The sequence below is a fragment of the Emydura macquarii genome, unplaced genomic scaffold (assembly GCF_026122565.2).
Source record: "Emydura macquarii macquarii isolate MOO-44397 ecotype Brisbane River unplaced genomic scaffold, CSIRO-AGI_Emac_v2 contig_1790, whole genome shotgun sequence".
Lineage (NCBI taxonomy): Eukaryota > Metazoa > Chordata > Testudines > Chelidae > Emydura > Emydura macquarii.
The window spans coordinates 4,522,483-4,539,423 of record NW_027131927.1 but is presented as its reverse complement, the minus strand read 5'-3'; the positions used below and the strand labels follow the sequence as shown (position 1 = coordinate 4,539,423).

At 58.9% G+C, this 16,941-nt stretch overlaps 1 protein-coding gene across 1 annotated transcript in view; it reads left to right on the top strand.

Annotated features, from left to right (window-relative positions):
• Positions 1 to 10,217: 10,217 nt before the first annotated feature.
• Positions 10,218 to 16,941, top strand: part of LRFN1 (leucine rich repeat and fibronectin type III domain containing 1) — a 43,352-nt gene continuing 36,628 nt past the window's right edge. The window contains exon 1 of the mRNA XM_067557303.1: positions 10,218 to 10,421. The gene's annotated coding sequence lies outside the window, so the exon portion shown is untranslated. The remainder of the gene's footprint in view (positions 10,422 to 16,941) is intronic.

The window sequence follows — 16,941 nt, the reverse complement described above, 5'->3', positions numbered from 1 at the left end:
TCTGACTAAACCAGGAACACTAAGCAGGATCATGGCCCTGTAGTGCGGGGCGCTGCCCAGCCCCTGACCGAGATACATGGTTCTCCTGAGTCCCTGCCGCCCTAGCCTAGCCTTGGGGGTGGCACCGGAGGTGGGGGGTGGTGTCTGCCTTCCCACGACGCTGAACTCCACCAGTGGGACCCACCCCGCTGGATTTCATGTGACCAGATCCCCAGCTGGTGTCAATCCACATCACTCCATTGGCGTCAAGGGGGCCAGACCCCAGCCGGTGGGAACTGGAGGAAGCTCTGCTGAGTTCAGAGCCGGTTCACATCCGCCGAGGGCCTGGCCGTGTGGGGCGGCGTTAATGGGATGCTGGAGCTTTGGCCGGTGTCAGCAAGTGGCAGGTCTGCTCCTGAACCCCTTCCCTCCCCCCTGCCCTGCCGCTGGCCCCCTGAGCGTTTCGTCCATCCTCTGCTGCCCCCCGCCTGGCAGCGGTGACGGGGGGTGGGTCTGAGACCAAGCGAGGAGAATGATTCCCTGCCGCCGTGACTGCTCGCTTTTCCAAACCAATTCCCCTGCGCTAAGCAGAGAGCTGGAGTGACAGGCGCGGCCCGTGGCCCCCAACCCAGCTCTGCCGGTGCCCCTCAATCCTGACCCGCAGCCCCCAGCTAGCCTAGCCCTGGGCTCCCCCTCACCCGCCAGTTCTGCCGGTGCCAGTAACCCTAACCCTCAATCCTGACCCACAGCTGCTGGCTATCCCAGGCCTGGGCTTCCTCCTCCTTTTCCACCCGCACCCTGCATTCTAGCTCTCACAGGGCAGCAGGGAGCCCTGAGCCCCCTCTGTCCTCGCTAGAGCCGGTCGGAAAGCCATGTGTCTGGGATGGGGGATGCCCAGGTTCAAGTCCGCACTCGGGCCGATTTGGTGCAGGGCCATGCGCCCATGTCGCCCCCATCCAGGTGGGTGGCTATGCGGGGGAGAGAGGGGGTATCATCTCCCCTGCTGAGCGACTCAGCTTGTGCTCACCGGGTCACAGCACCGGGGGGGCTCCCCTTGGGGCACCCCAGCTTCAGGCCCTGCTCGGGGCCAGGCTGATCAACAGCTCGACCCAGCATTGCCCGCATCAGAATCAGGCTCAGAGACACGCGGGGGTGGGGGCAGGTCTGGAGTGGGGGGGCTGTGTCCATCCCAGGAGGCTCAGTGCCGCCCAGCCTGCAGGGGGGCCAATAATCATCTGGGAGCAAACGCCCCCCCATCCTGAACTATTCCCAACCCCCCCAATTGTGTATTCAGGGCAGGTGAGTGGGGAGGGGATCCCCTGCTGTGGACAGGCTCCGGGAAGGGGGGCAGCTCTGGAATTGGGTCGGTGCATCAGCTGGGCTGTTAAAAGCTGTTCAAAGCCACTCTACTGCCTTGAAAGCAGGCTGCAATGCGCTTGAATTAAGCGCTGCCTTTGTGCACCTGGAGCAGAACTTGCCCCATCTCTGCTGCCAGGCCGTGCCCAGGGAGGGGGATCTGGGGGCGCACTGGCAGGCAGGGGTGGCTGCTACCATCCGGGTTGGGGGGGAACGTGGGGGAGAAGCAGACGGGGGAATTTGCTGCAGATTTTCCATTCCACGTTTAAAAAGCAAAGGTTCCTCACCCCTCGCCTTACGCGGGGGTGTGCATGACATCCAGAGGCATTGCACGAGATCTCCGGGCATTGCCCAAAATCACCTGTAGGCTCCACCAGGGCCTGTCACCTGGCTGAGCTATGACTTATGGCTGAGTTCACACCGGCAAACCCAGGTGAGGGGCCTTGTCGTAAAGCAACATGCTTCACTCTTAGCCCCAGGCAGGATTTGAACCCAGGTGTCAAGTGACCCAGAGCTGCCCCGCCCCCTCCCCACCAACCACCACCCGAAGCTCTTTGGCCCAGACTCCTTTCCCCCACTGCATCCCAGCTCCTTCCCTGCCTGCCCCACAGATTTCCTCCCTTTTCTGCACTGTACCACATGTCCCACTGTCCCCCTGGCAGCATTTCTTATTCCCTCTTCTGCAGTGCAGCCTCCTCCCCTTGCTGCACCAGCCACGCCCAGATCAGCTCCCTCCCGTCTGCAAGCACTGTACCTCCTGGCTCCTCCCCTCACTGCACTGCCTGCCCTGGCTCCTCCCCTCACTGCACTGCCTGCCCTGGCTCCTCCCCTCACTGCATTTCCTGCCTTGGCTCCTCCCCTCATTGTACCTCCTGGCTCCTCCCCTCACTGTACTGTATCCCCTGGCTCCTCCCCTCACTGCACTGCCTGCCCTGGCTCCTCCCCTCACTGTACCTCCTGGCTCCTCCCCTCACTGTATTGCATGCAGAGACTGTCCTGGTGTGTGTGTGTGTGTGTGTGCGCGCGTGCACATGCCCAAGCTGACGTGCGCAGCACTGCCCTCTGCTGGATGGACTCAGACCTGCTAGTGTACGACGTGTGTCTGTGCAGGCATGAGAGAAAGAGCCGAATGCGAAAGGCGGCCAAATAAATGAAGGCAGGTGTCTGAATTTGGATTCAACTCCTCCCCCTCCCAATCAAACCATCCTTCACCCCACCCCCTTCCCGCCCCAGACTCCCCCACTCTGAGAGGCGAGACCTCCCACCCAACCACCCTCCCCGCCTGGTGCAGGCCCAGCATCTGCCTGCCAATCACTCCCTTGGCTGTCTTTTCCAGAAGGACAACATCAAAATAAGAGAAGTCAACTGCTCTGACCCTGACCATTAATTACCGGGAAGGCAGGGACGGTATGCTAATGAGCTGTGCTCTTAACGATGCTTCAGGCAAGTCACGCTTCCACTTCAGAGCCTGTTAGCACAAAACAAACTGTAGCCTCTGGACTGAGATACGTACTCATCCCCAGAGACCCGATCTGCCTATCCGGCTGTACACATCCCTTCATCCAGCCGTCCGTCCATCCAGCCGTCTGTCCTCAGACACCCCTCTACCTATCCAGCTACACACCCCTTCATCCACCCGTCCGTCCATCTGTCCGTCCTCAGACACCCCTCTATCTATCCAGCTACACACCCCTTCATCCACCCGTCCGTCCATCTGTCCGTCCTCAGACACCCCTCTACCTATCCAGCTACACACCCCTTCATCCAGCTGTCCGTCCACCCATCCATCCATCCATCCTCAGACACCCCTCTATCATCTATCTACATACCCCTTCATCCACCTATCTGTCCATCCATCTGTCCTCAGACATCCCTCTACTGATCCAGCTACACACCCCTTCATCCAGCTGCCCATCCACCCATCCATCCATCTGTCCTCAGACATCCCTCTATCTATCCAGCTACACATCCTTTCATCCACCCACCCATCCGTCCCCAGACACATCTATCTATCTATCTGTCTGTCTCTCTGTCTATCTGCCCTCCTTGTGCTAGGCAATGATGGAAGAGTTCAGTTCCCCACACCTGAACCTTGGAGAAGCAGGAAGATCTAAAGCAGAGATAAAGTGACTCTTCCCCCGTGCCCTCCTATCTGGCCCCTGCCTTAAAGGGAATCCTTGGCACCTACCTCTCCCTCTCCTGCGTTCATGCTCCTCGAACCAAGGGCATTGCCCTGTGCGCTGGGCAGGTGGCTGGGCTGTCTGAATAGCTGGGCAGGTATGGGCTGTGCTGGGAACCCAGATATGACAGGAACGTGGGAAGCCCTGGGGTCCCGGACCAGGCAGGGTGCTAAGAAGTGGGGAGGAAAGCTGGTGGGACACCAGGCCGGAGGCCTGGCAGGCAGGACTCGGTTGAAACCGGCACGTTCCCACCGGAAATCCTGTCCTGCCAGAATATTCTCAACCGGCTCTAGCCGTCGTAGGGAGGCCCCTCACGGAAGCTGCTGACGCTTCCCGTTATCAAACCCCGTGTAGGGCTGTGCAGAACTCGGCCAAAGTCGGATTGTCTGGGCTGAAATTTCCCACGCAGGGGGCCTACCTCCGGGAGACTTTTTCTGGAAAATTTCCGCCCGCGCGGCTCAGCGTGGTTCTGAGGACGAGACAAGGGGGAAAAACATGTCGGTTGGCCCGTGTTAAAAAACACCAAGGACCGTTTCTTTGGAAGCTCGAGCACCCCCCAGGATTTGGAATAGGCCCTTGAAATTTGGCGGTGGGGTGTCTCCTGGGTTGAGGAGGTGCCTTTTGCCATCTCCTCCCCTTCCTGCCCTCCTCCCCCCTCCCGTGCTCAGTGAAAAGTTAGGAGGCTTTGGAAAATGCTGGGGACAGGCCTGCTAGAATTTAGCAGGTAAATTCCATCCACAGGGGGCTTGCCGGAGCCTGAAACTGAGCAGGATTTCCCCAGCAACAGCAGCTCTGGGCTGCTGCGGAGTGTCCTGCCTCTGGACCCCTGAACTGAGAGCAGGAGGACCTGATTCAAATGTCAGAGGGGACAAAAGCCAGGTCTATGGGGGGAGGGAAAAGCGGGGAGGAGATTAAGACCAGGAGGCAGGGGGATGGGGGAGGGGCTGGAGGCTGGGGGAGGGAGGGAAATTGGAACTGGGAGTGTAAGAAATGGGACTAGCTGGACAAGAAGACTGGGACTGGATGAGAAGCCTGCAGGAGACTGGGACTGAGAGCCAGTGGGGGTGGGGAATGTGGGCAGGGGACAGAAAGGGGGGTGACTGCAGGCCAGTGAAGGGGGAGTGAGACAGATCAGATAAGGAGCTGGGGGAGGGGCGATCTGGGCCTACATGGGCCAGGAGCCAGGAGCAAGGAAGAGACAGGGACAGACTGGCAGGGACGGGGCACCAGGGGTGGGTGGAAGAAGAGGCTGCCCCCTCCAGTGCCTGGAATGGAGTTCCGGATCTGTGGGTCTCTCAGCCAGCGTCTGGGAAACCGAGGGGCAGCATCACCGCCCGCTCTCGCGCTGGGCCACACAGAGCATGACAACCTACTACTGCTACCGTTCAGCCATTAACTCATGCATCAGAGAGCTGGGCGATGGATCTAAAGGCCCCATCCCGGCTGATGACCCACGGGGGGTGGGGTCAAGATGATGCCACAGGAGGGAATTTCTGGGTATTGGGGAGTGGGGGTTCAGATTTTTTTTTTTTAATCTAGGAAATGACACACACAAAACCAAGTTAAAAGTCCGTCATGAAGGGCTGACAGCCAGGCTGCCTTACCTTAGCGTTTGCTCACTCTTGCCTTTGCAACCTGACTAGTGATTTTTTTATGTCCCTTTTTGTGGGAGATAGGTGCACCAAGAAACCCCCAGAGGGGGCGCTCCCCCTGCGGCAGAACAAAGGAGGGACGGGGATTGGGAGACACTGGAAGGATGGGGAGATAAGAACGTGCATGCTATGGGTGCAGCACGGGGCTTTGCATAACCCCAGAATATGGGGTATCGCCCCCCCCACTGCTGCGTCGCTGATTCAGAGGGGAGAGCGCCCCCTGCTGAGCCCCCCTGCAGCACAGCGCCCCCTAGTGCCACGCTGGGGCACTGGGGTCAGCCCTGAGTCTGAACCGGGAGCCAGTTTCTCTCCATGGTGCCCACTCCCCCTTTGGCAGACAACTGGGCAGCTGGTGAGATAGGGTGGGGTATGCACCTGGCTGAAGAGACATGGTATGTGTGGGCCTCTCTGGTGCATGGCAGGCTGGGAGCCAGGGAGAAACTGGGTGCAGTCACTGTCTCTGCACAGCTTCCAGTGTGGGGAGGGCTCAGCAGGGGGCGCGCCCCGCCCTGGACAGTCAGTGCTGGCCCCAGTATGGTGGCGCAAAGGAACGCCGTGCCGCAGGGAGTGGGGTGGGGGCTCAGAGCTGGCTCAGAAATCACACTGATTTCCCGTGGGCACCGGTATCATCTGCTCCTCCAGCAGCCCCGCTCGCTCTGCCAAGCTGTGGCGGGCGGTGCGCCAGCTGCGAAGGGTGGCAGGGAATGAGGCAGCCTGTTACCTCATCAGGGCCTGGCCACCGGCGAGCGGCGGGGGGGTTGATCCTGGCGGGGACTCTCCCACCTCCCGTCGGGGCGCTGGCGCCTTGCCCCCTGGGGAAAGCAAGTGCTGCCTTCCTCCTGCTGGAGGCGCTGTGCAGCTGGCACCGAGAACCCTGGGGCAGGGAGAACCTTGTGCTGTACAGAGCTCATGGGCCTGCAGGGGGCTGGGGACGCCCCTGGGAGAGCAGGCAGGAGCAGCCGTGGCCAGCTCTGCCCTCCCCGACATCCAGCCCTGTTCTGGGACACTGTCAGAGCGGCTGTTGGAGACAGGAGGTTGCATTGGAGCCTGAACCCCCAGATCAGAGGTTCCCCCCACCCCAACCCAGAGCTTTGCTGGGGAGCTGGATCGGATTCCGGGTGTCATGCCCGTGATTCCCCTTCCCCCCTCCCATTTACGGGTGCCACCCTGAAGGAGGTGAAAGTGAAACGGTGCCTCTGTGGGTCTGCCCGTGCTCAGCGGAGCCTGCTCTGAGGCTGGGCGGCTGATCCCTTTGCAGTGTGCGTGCGTCTGTGCGTGCACACAGCTGCTCCCTTTGCAGCAGTGCATGTGCAAGCCAGCTCCTAGGACGGGGCGGTGCCCACCCATTCTTACAGCCTGCAAGCCTGGGGTGTGAGGAAGGTGGGTAACCACCAGGGGGCGCTGTTGTGTTTTGCGTTGTGCTGTGGGGGCAGGACTCCTGGGTTCTATCCCAAGCTCTGGGAAAGGAGTGGTGTCTAGTGGTTAGATGGGGGGGGGGGGGAGGAGCATGGGCTGGGAGTCAGGACTCTAAGGGTAGTCCGTCATAGCTAGGAATTGAACCCAAGTGTCTGGGTTCCTCGGCCAGTGATTTAACCACAAGATGACGCTGCCTCTCACCTAGACAACCCTTCCATCTCTCACTCCCCTTTCACTAGTCCAGCTTCTCCCTTCATCCCCTCTCCCTTGCTTCTTCCTTTCTCTCTTCCCAGGACAATTCGCTCTCTGTGACCCAGGCCACCCCCCCAGGCTCCCTCACTAAGAAGGAGCCAGCTACAGGTGTGGGTCTGATATATTTTGTCCTGGAATCTCCTCTGACCCAGGAAGCTGGGCTGAGACCCATCCAACTCATTTCACCTACGCAAGGCTGGCAAATGGGCCAAACTGGACTGGGCCACCTAGTGGCAAAAAGCGACACAAGTCATACAGTCCTCTATAATGCAGGGCTCTCGGTCGCCCCCTGGAGGCCAAGCCATGCACAGCAGTTTTGGCCTCTTCTGTGCTTTTAGATCCAAGGGTCCTGGGTTCTATCCAGCGCTGAGGTGGCCGGGGACCCGTAGCTGCCTGTTTAGCCTAAGATAAAAATCCAGCTCCTGCTCCAGAGCCATGACAATAGTTTTCCAGGGCATCTGAGGCCTGCAGGAGCAGCCTTTGAACAGAAGCGCCAGACGTGGCCTCAGATCAGATGCTAATGGCTGGGAAGAGGTGTGGGGGAGGGATGCTTTGCTCCCCGAGCAGCACATGCATCATTCATGAATCTACAGTCCTAAGGAGGTGACTCCGGTATAATGCTGGCTTTGGAACGGCGGAGGGGTTGGGGGTGGGGAGGGTCGGTTCATCTGCCCTCCCCCCCTTCAAAGCAGGAGCCGCTCTGGGAACAGAGTTGACTCAGCATGAAGTGAAATGCAGTGATGATAGATCAGTGAGTGCAGCTGGACTGGTAACCCCTTCTTTCCCCTGCGGTGTCTTGGAGCAGGCCCAGAGGCCCATCTAGCTGGTATCCTGCCCCCCAACACCTCATATCTTCCCTTTGGCCTATACAGTTGGGTCTTGCCGCAGACTGTTCCACGCTTGGACCACGGCTGCCCCCAGTTCACCTTTCACAAGCCCAGTTTGGGCGCTGATGAAGAAATGCCATGGAGAGAGAACCAGTGAATGCTAACCCACTGGGAATGGATCAATTGGTTGATAGATAGACAGATGATGTAGGGGACAGAGAGATAGATTAGATGGGGGTGTATGGGGATGGACAGATAGATAGGCTTGGCAGAATTCAGTTTTTATTTTTTATCATTTCAATTGATACTATCAGTGTTTATTTTTAAGCATTTCCCCCCTATTTTTATCTATTTAAAGGTTCCCAGTTGTGGGAAATTCTGGGGGAGAGGGTGTCAACCAGTGGGGAGGATCAGGCAATAATTATTTAATGAGAGTAGACCCTGAGATTCCAAAAGTGAACTCTTTGTAACCGTTAAAACACAAACAGGCAACATCACGGGTCAAAATACACCAGGTGAGGGGCCTTAAATCAAAAGTTCTCCAGCCCTGGTTTTCTTACTGTGCATATTTGTAAATCTGGATTGTTATTGATGGAAATATTTTTTCGTCGGTGTCATTGCGTGTGTGATGAAATTGACATTTATCGACAGCTACTGATGAAAATCTAATCCGCCCAAGTTTACGCCGCACACGCACACGCATGCATGCAAACGCTCACACACACACACACACCCATTGCACTTCAAAACTGGGTTGGGCGAGGGAGCAGTGGAGGAAGTTGCCCTAAACCTATGACCGGCTTTTCCTGGCGAGGCGACCGGGGGTGCGCGTGTCATTAAGCGAACACTGTACCAGCTGCATGCCCTGCAATCCCCATGACTCTTGCACTCTCCCTCCCCCCCCCCCACCGGTGGAGCCTGGAGGCCGTTCCCCAGTGCCAGGCAGGGAAAGGGTTAATAGAACTAGGGGCAAACATCCCCTTCCCCACTTGCTCACGGCAGCCACCATGGCCCCGGGTGGGCTGGGAAGAAGCCCCCAGTGGTTAATCCCTCCATGGGCATGGAGGGGCTTCTTGGGCATCTTGGCTGGCCTTAGCTGTGCAGGAAGGGTGCCTGGGGCACTGGCTAAATCCCTGGTTTGGAGGGGGGGGGGAACTTGGGCCTGCTAAGACCCCATTGGATCCTGGGCACAGAGCTGGGGGGCAGCAGACTCCAGCGGTGGGGGGCTGAGGCATTAGGGTGAACTTGTGCAAACACCCATTCTGCCCTCGTGCGAGCTCTCACTCTGCCCTCGTGCGAGCTCCTGCCCCTCCCGCATGCGATCTCCCACCCTTTCCTCCTGCGAGCTCTGGCCATGCCCTCGTGCGAGCTCTCTCCTGCTCCACCCATGTGTCCCCTTTATTCAGTTTCCATCTATCCCTCCAGCTGCCCTTCTTCTCCCCCTGCTCCCTCCATTCCCTTCCAGGGCTCTGCTCAGGACTCTGGCAGGGCTTTCCTTCCTTTCCTCCACCCCTTGCTTTCTTCACCCTTTCAGCCGCGCACCCCGGCGGTCTCTCTCCTTCTGCCCTCACCTGGGTTATTTCTCAGGGTGGAAAAGATCTACCTAGCCCCATACACATCCCTCTGCCTGCCTGGCTCTCCCTGGCTCTCCATACACACCTCTCTGTCTCTTCATCTACCCCCCCACACACACACCTCCTTCCGCCTGGCTGCGTCTCTCTGTCCATCCTCAGCCACACCCAGCTCTCTAGCTCCACCCCTCTCTCTTCGATTTCTCTTCCCCTCCAGCCACCTCTTTTCCTTCCCTAGTCACTGTTCTCTCCCCCTCCCCTTTCATCTGCCTGTCGCCATCCCTCTCTTCCTTCTCTCTCTGCCCATCCCCCCATCTTTCTCTCCTCCGCTCCCCTGGCCACCCTTTATCTCTCTGCAGCTTCCCAGCTGCGTCTGCCTCTGTCCCTGCCCTTCCCCTTCCTCCCCCCGCCCCCGCCCGGCTCCTGCTCCGTGCAGCTGCTGCAGTGCTAAAGATTTCCAATGTGTGTTGTTTCGCTCCGCCTCTCCGCGCGTCCCTCCCTCCCCAAATCCCTCCCCCTCCATCTGCAGGAAAGGGGCAGACCCGCCTCCTGCACTTCCCTTCCCCCCAAATCTCCCCCCCCCCCAGCCTCCCTCTTCCCCATCACCCCCCCCCCTCCTTCTCGGCGGGGCTGCGAGGCGACCCGATCCTGCCGTGCGCCCCGGCCCGTGCGCCCTGGCCACTCCGCCCGGCTCCGGGGAGGCGCGTCCCCTTTGCGCTCCGCCTCCCCCTCCTCCTTCTTCCCAGCCCAGCCCCGGCTCTGCGGGCTGGGAAAAGCCAAGGAAGGAGCCGCGAACGGCGGCGGATCGGACCCCTCTTAATCCGGATCTCCGGGGAACCGAGCCGGGCCAAAGACCCCCCTACCCCCCGCACACACACATCTCCGAGCGCCGAACCAGGAAAGCCCGAGCTAAGGAAGGAGCCGGCCGGGGCCCAGCCGCCCCCCCCCCCCCCCGCCTTCCCTTTGCGGATCCAGCCCCAAGACCTGCTTTTGTTTGTGGATTCCTCCGATGGAGCCTGCAGGGGGCCGGCCCGGTGGGGCCCCTTGAACGCCCCCCGCCCCCACTCCGAGCAGGGTGCGCGGAGCCCTCTGGTTCCATCCCGCATCCCTGGGGGGGCGGGGGGGGAGGGAGAAAAAAAATACAGGATGGCACCTCCCGTCGGCTGAGGAAGCCCTGCTCCCCGAAAGGTAGGTGCAACCTGGGCCCCGGGGGAGGGCCCTTCACCTGGGGGGGGGGGGGAGATTTGGGGTCGGGGCTTCTGGGTTTGATCGGAGGGGGGAGGGGAGGATTGGAGATGTGCTGCCAAGGCTGGGGCTTGGGAATGGGGGCAGTGGGGTTATGAGACCCTGCCAGGGCTGGGGGGGGGGGAGCTGGAGAGTTGGGGAGGGGTTGGATGGCATCGTGTCGGGAGGTTGGGGGGGGTGATGAGTTGTGTGTGTGTTGGGGGGGGTTGGATTGTATTATGCCAGCACTGGGATTTGGTAAAATGGTGGGGACGGGGGCTGGGGGGGGGGGGGGGGGGGGGGGGATCTTGTCTGGCATCTCTCTGCCTGGCTCAGATTCTCCTCGGCTGCCAGGGCGACCTGTCGGTGCCAGCTCGGTGTGGCGTGGCGCTGCCAGACGCTGGGGTGGCACCTGGTTCCCGTGTGTGTGAGAGAGAGAAAGATCCTTGCCAGCTCTGGGAGCTGATCCGGGGGGAGCTGGTTCTTGGACCCCCACTCTGGCTCCCCGCCCCCGCCCTCCCAGCCGGCGCAGGCTGGGTTCCTCCCTTGGCCGCTGTCCGCGGTGCTGAGCTTGGAGAGCCGGAGTGAGCTATTTCCTCACCTGGTGCTTGGGGAGGGGGGGAGGGGAGGCTGTCAGACAAATAACAGGGCCTAGATGGCCACACAGACCCCTCTCGATCTGGTGCCTCTTCGCCCCTTTGCCTCCGCCAGCCGAGGCTTGCCCAGTCCCGAGGAACAGCAGCGCACTGGGGAAGTTGCAGCCAGGCAGCCTCAATAGCCAGCCCTGTAAAACCTTGTCAGGGCTTCTGATCTGATCTGATGCCCCCCGGCCTCCCCTCCACAGCCCCTCGGCATCGGTAGCCGGGCGCAGAAGGGTGATCCTGCCCCCCAGATGCACAGAGAGGCTGAATCCAGGCGGGCCGGAACCGTGCCAGCACCGTGCCCCTGGGTGCTGCTGGCTGCTGGGTCCCAGCCGCAGGCCGCGGTCGCTGCTCCTGGCTTGGTCTGGCTGCTGCCCCCAAGGCTGCCGGATGATGTTCTGGGGGGCTGGGAGTGAAGGCTGGGTCGGAAGCCGTGGGAGCACATCCCATGCAGTGTCGGCGGGCTTCCTTTTTCTAATTGTGGTTCCCTCTCTTCTGTTCGCACACACACACACGCATTGGCACACACAGCCACACACACACACATGGACTGACACCCTCTGATGCAGACGCAGGAATGCACATTGCATTCACACTGTGACACACACACACACACACACACACACTATGCACATGCTCACACACACATTCATACACACACTCTGACACATGGTGACATGCACACAGTGACACACACATTGACCTGCAAACACTGAGGCACAGTCACACTCACACTGACACACACACAATGACGCAAACACACACTGACATGCACTCGCTGACACACGCATTCACACACACCCTGACACACATTGACATGCAAACACTGACACACACAGACACACACATTGACATGCAAACACTGAGGCACAATCACACTCACACTGACACACACACAATGACGCAAACACACACTGACACACACACACATTGACATGCAAACACTGATGCACAGTCACACTGACACATTGAAACACACACACTGACACACACACATTGACATGCAGACAGTGACACACACACACACTGACACACATTCTGATACAGACTTGTGGATGCACTGACAGACACACACACTGACACACACACATTCACACATTGACATGCACACAGAGTAACACACACTAACCCACATTGTGATATAGACTCAGACTTGCACTGACACACACATGACACACTGACACACTGACACACACACACACTGACATTGGCACACGCACACACACGCACACACACACACATTCTGACTGGTGCGAATGCACATTGACATGCACAATCGCTCTCACACACATCCTTTTCTCCTCGGGTGAATGCCAGTGGTGCATGTTAACCGCCCAGGACAGCAGTTGTCACGCAGTTGGTGTGTGGAGCGGGGAGGGGAGATCCACAGCTGGTGTAGATCAGCACAGCTGAGCGACTTCAATGGAGGGAAGCCAATTTACACCAGCTGGAGAGCTGGCTGGGGCAGGTCTCACACTGGTTGTATCTTTTAACAGCCAGGCCTCTTGGCTTGGTTAATTTCCCTTCTGTTTCATGCAGGCTGCTGGGGGGCCTGTGGTGGGAGGGGCCAGCGGAGCCCCAAAAGCTTAGTTCCCCCCGCACACTTTAAAATATATCCAGGTATTTCCTTCATTGCCTTTCCTGCACATTGTCATCCCCGGAGCTTGTCCCGTGTGTGTGGATGTGGGAGTCTGTGTGTGTCGGTGTGTGAGTGTGTGTCAGTGTATGTGTGTGTGTTTGTTAATGTGTGCACATCAGTGTGTGTGTGTAGATGTGAGTGTATGTCAGTGTGTATATGTTTGTCAGTGTGGGCACATCATAGTGTGTGTGTTTTTGTGTGTCAGAGTGTGCACATCAGAGTATGTATGTATCTGTGTGTGTGTGTGTATCTGTATGTGTATGTTTGTTAGTGCATGTGTATCAGTGTGTTTGTGTGTGTATCAGTGTGTGTGTTTGGTAGTTTGTGTGTCAGTGTTTGTGTGTGTATCAGTGTGTGTGTTTGGTAGTTTGTGTGTCAGTGTTTGTAGGTGTGTATCGATGTCTGTGTATCTCTGGATGTGTGTCAGTGGGTGTGTAGCTGTGTGGGTCAGTGTGTGTGTGTGTGTGTGTGTATCTCTGGTTGTGCTGTGTCCTTCCCAGTGTGAGAGTGTCACGAGCACTTTGTGTTACCTGGGTAAGAAGCAGCAGCCCTGCAGGGTGGACACAAGGGCTGGCCTCCAGCTGGTGTGATGGACGGGAGCTCCCAGTGACTAACCACAGCAGAGGATCTGGCACCGTGGGGGCAATCGCAGGAAGGCCTTGGGGAAAGTCAAAGAGCCTCACGTCTCCCCTCCCAGGGTCTCCCCTGCCTGACTCCCTGGGAATCCAGAGCAGTGAGCAGGGCTGCAGAGGGGACACAGGGCCCGGCCCCTCACCTCGCTCGTCCTCCAGCCTGCCTCTCTCCTGTCCTTCCCTTCCAAAGCCATTGCTCTGCCTGTTCCCTCCCCTTGCTTCTCTAGCTATCCGTCCATCCTCATACACCCCATCCATCCATCCTTCCATCCATCCATCCTCATACACCCCCATCCATCCATCCATCCTCATATACCCCCATCCATCCATCCATACTCATACACCCCCATCCATCCATCCATCCATCCATCCTCATACACCCCCATCCGTCCATCCGTCCATACTCATACACTCCCATCCAAACGTCCGTCCATCCATCCTCATACATCTTCATCCATCCGTCCTTCCATCCATCCATCCTCATACACCCCCATCCCTCCTTCCAACTCTCCCTCCATTCATCCTCATACACTACATATCTGTCTATCTATTTATCTATCTATCTATCTGATCATCTCCATACACCTCTTGCTATACACACACACACACACACACACACACATACACACACAGAGCACCTCTCTCTATCCTCATACCCACTCCCTGGCCCTATACACACCATCTCTCTATCCCTATACACACATCTCTATCTGTCTAGCCCCCTTTTCTGTCCCCATACACATTTCTTTCTTGCTCCTAACGCTGAAGCAGCCCTGTTAGCTGGCGGGGGGACGGTGCGGCGGTGGGCAGGGAGGAGCGCTGGAGTCGGTGCTGCAGCCTCAGGTCTATAACAAGGTACACCCTGCAAACGCTTCTCTTGACATCAGCAATCCTGCTGAGCTGGCGGATGAGGGTGGGGAACAAGGAGCACCTCGCCGTGGGCACTGGCTGGAGGTGTGCGATGGCATTAGCGGTGCAGGTCATGCAAGGAGCTCATTGCAGCCAGGGCTGCATCTCCTGCAGGGGTCACAGAGGCAGAAGCTGAATGAGGCACCTATGGATCCTATGATGAACTTCCAGCATGTTCAGTGGGGGGGGGGTGTGGAGCTGAGGGGAGAGCGGGGGCGGGGGCTGGGTTTTAATGGTGCCCACCAGGAAGGATGAGCATCTCTAGGCTCCTGCTGAGCTACACTGACAGGGAGGGGCAGAGGGGCATGGGCCCAGGGGTCGCACTGCACTGGCAGTGTGAAGGGGTGCAGTGGGGCAGTGACACAGGTTCACTGGCCATGTGATGGGGTGCACTGAGGCAGTGGCAGAGGGGCAGTGGAAGTGTGGTGGGGTGCACTGAGGAAGTGCAGAGGGGCACTGGCAGTGTGATGGGGTGCAGTGGGGCAATGGAAGAGGGGCAGTGGCTGTACGATGGGGTGCACTGGGGCAATGCAGAGGGGCACTGGCAGTGTGATGGGTGCACTGGGGCAGTGGAGAGGAGCACTGGAAGTGTGATGGGGTGCACTGGGGCAGTGGTAGAGGGGCAGTGGCCATGTGGTGGAGTGCACTGGCACAGTGGCAGAGGGGTGCTGGCAGTGTTAGGGGGTGCACTGTGGCAGTGGAAGAGGGGCAATGGCTGTGCAATGGGGTGCACTGGGGCAGTCAAGAGGTGCACTGGCAGTGTGATGGGTGCACTGGGGCAGTGGCAGAGGGGTGCTGGCAGTGCAGAGGGGCAGTGGATGTGTGATGGGGTGCAGTGGGGCACTGGCAGAGGGGCACTGGCAGTGTGATGGGATGCAGTGTGGCAGTGGAAGAGGGGCAGTGGATGTGTGATGGGGTGCAGTGGGGCAGTGGCAGAGGGGCACTGGCAGTGTGATGGGGTGCAGTGGGGCACTGGCAGAGGGGCACTGGCAGTTTGATGGGATGCAGTGTGGCAGTGGAAGAGGGGCAGTGGATGTGTGATGGGGTGCAGTGGGGCAGTGGCAGAGGGGCACTGGCAGTGTGATGGGGTGCAGTGGGGCACTGGCAGAGGGGCACTGACAGTGTGATGGGGTGCAGTGGGGCACTGGCAGAGGGGCAGTGGATGTGTGATGGGATGCAGTGTGGCAGTGCAGAGGGGCACTGACAGTGTGATGGGATGCAGTGGGGCAGTGGCAGAGGGGCAGTGGCTGTGTGATGGGGTGCAGTGGGGCACTGGCAGAGGGGCACTGACAGTGTGATGGGGTGCAGTGGGGCAGCGGCAGAAGCTGATCCCGGGGAACAAGCGCCTCTGAGCACTCAGGAGGTGGCATTTGGATGAAACAGAGAGGAGCAAACTCTTGGGAGTGAAGGAGGCTGGGGAGTGACCATTGCCCCACCCCAGCCCTCAGGGCAGGGTGGTGCCCTCCAGAGCTGGGCAGTGCAGGGCCAACTCAACAATGGGCTCGGCTGCAGGGGGCTGAATAATCCTTGCTCACGACGGGAGACACTGGACCAGGCAGTGGTCACACACACACATAGTGCCGGGCCTGGCACCGAGCCCCCTGCACAGCGTGGCATCAGTGTCCCAAGCAGGGTCCAGAGGGGAGGAAAAGCCCCCACCCCCCAAAACTCAGGCACAATCTCCCTCTGCTTCCCTCTTCCCTCCCAGCCTGACTCCTCCGCCCGCCACTTAGGTCAGGAGCATTTAAAGGCTGCGTCTTCTCGGCTCCTGCCCACGGTGGTGATTTCTTTAATTTGATTTAACAGCACTCAGCCACCACTTAGGGGTTTTGGGAGGGTTTTTTTTTTTTGGTCTTCTCCTTTTGCAAGAGACAACAGGGAAAAGAGCTTGTCAGAGGGATGGAGGGAGGGGAGAGGGAGAGATCATGCATTGGGGAAATGGCTGAACGGAGCTGGAGGTAGGATTACGGAGATGTCCAAGCACCCGATATGGTCGCCCAAGGAACAAGGCAGGGCCTGTGCCACCCAGTTGTCAGTGCCGTCTCCGGCGCTGCTAGAACACAGAGGACATTAGCTACGCAAGGTCGAGCATGCTGGCCAGTTGGTCTGGCCTGCAGGTGTCCAGCGGAAAGGCTGGCAAAGGGTGCCAGGATTTTCCTGTGCAGATGGCAGAGCCAGAGCTGGCACAGCTCCGGGGCAGGGGCGGATGTGGGATGGGACTGAGGGGGGGTAGCCGAGGGGCTGGTTTGGAGGTTGGTAAAGTTCTCCTTCGGCAGGAGACTTGGCCGTGATTTCTCCCGGAGAAGAGCATTGAGGTGGAGCCCAGCAACCGGTGCTGCAGGCTGGGTGCTAAGATGGGACGTAGCTTTCCGGTGACTCCCTGTGGGACACTGGGCAAATCACTTAGCCTCGCTGTGCCTCAGTTCCCCAGCTGCACAAGGGCGATACGAGCCGAGCCCTGCCCTGCCTCCTGGGGGGGTGTGAAGATTAATGCAGTAACGATTGTGAGGTGCTCGGATATTATAGTAACAGGTGCTGTAGCAGCACCATGGGTAGACTGCACCGCCTGGCCCTCTTAGTAGGTGTATTATGGTAGCCTAGCGCCCCAGCTGAGATCAGAGCCCCATTGTGCCAGGTGCTGCACGTGAGACAGTCCCTGCTGC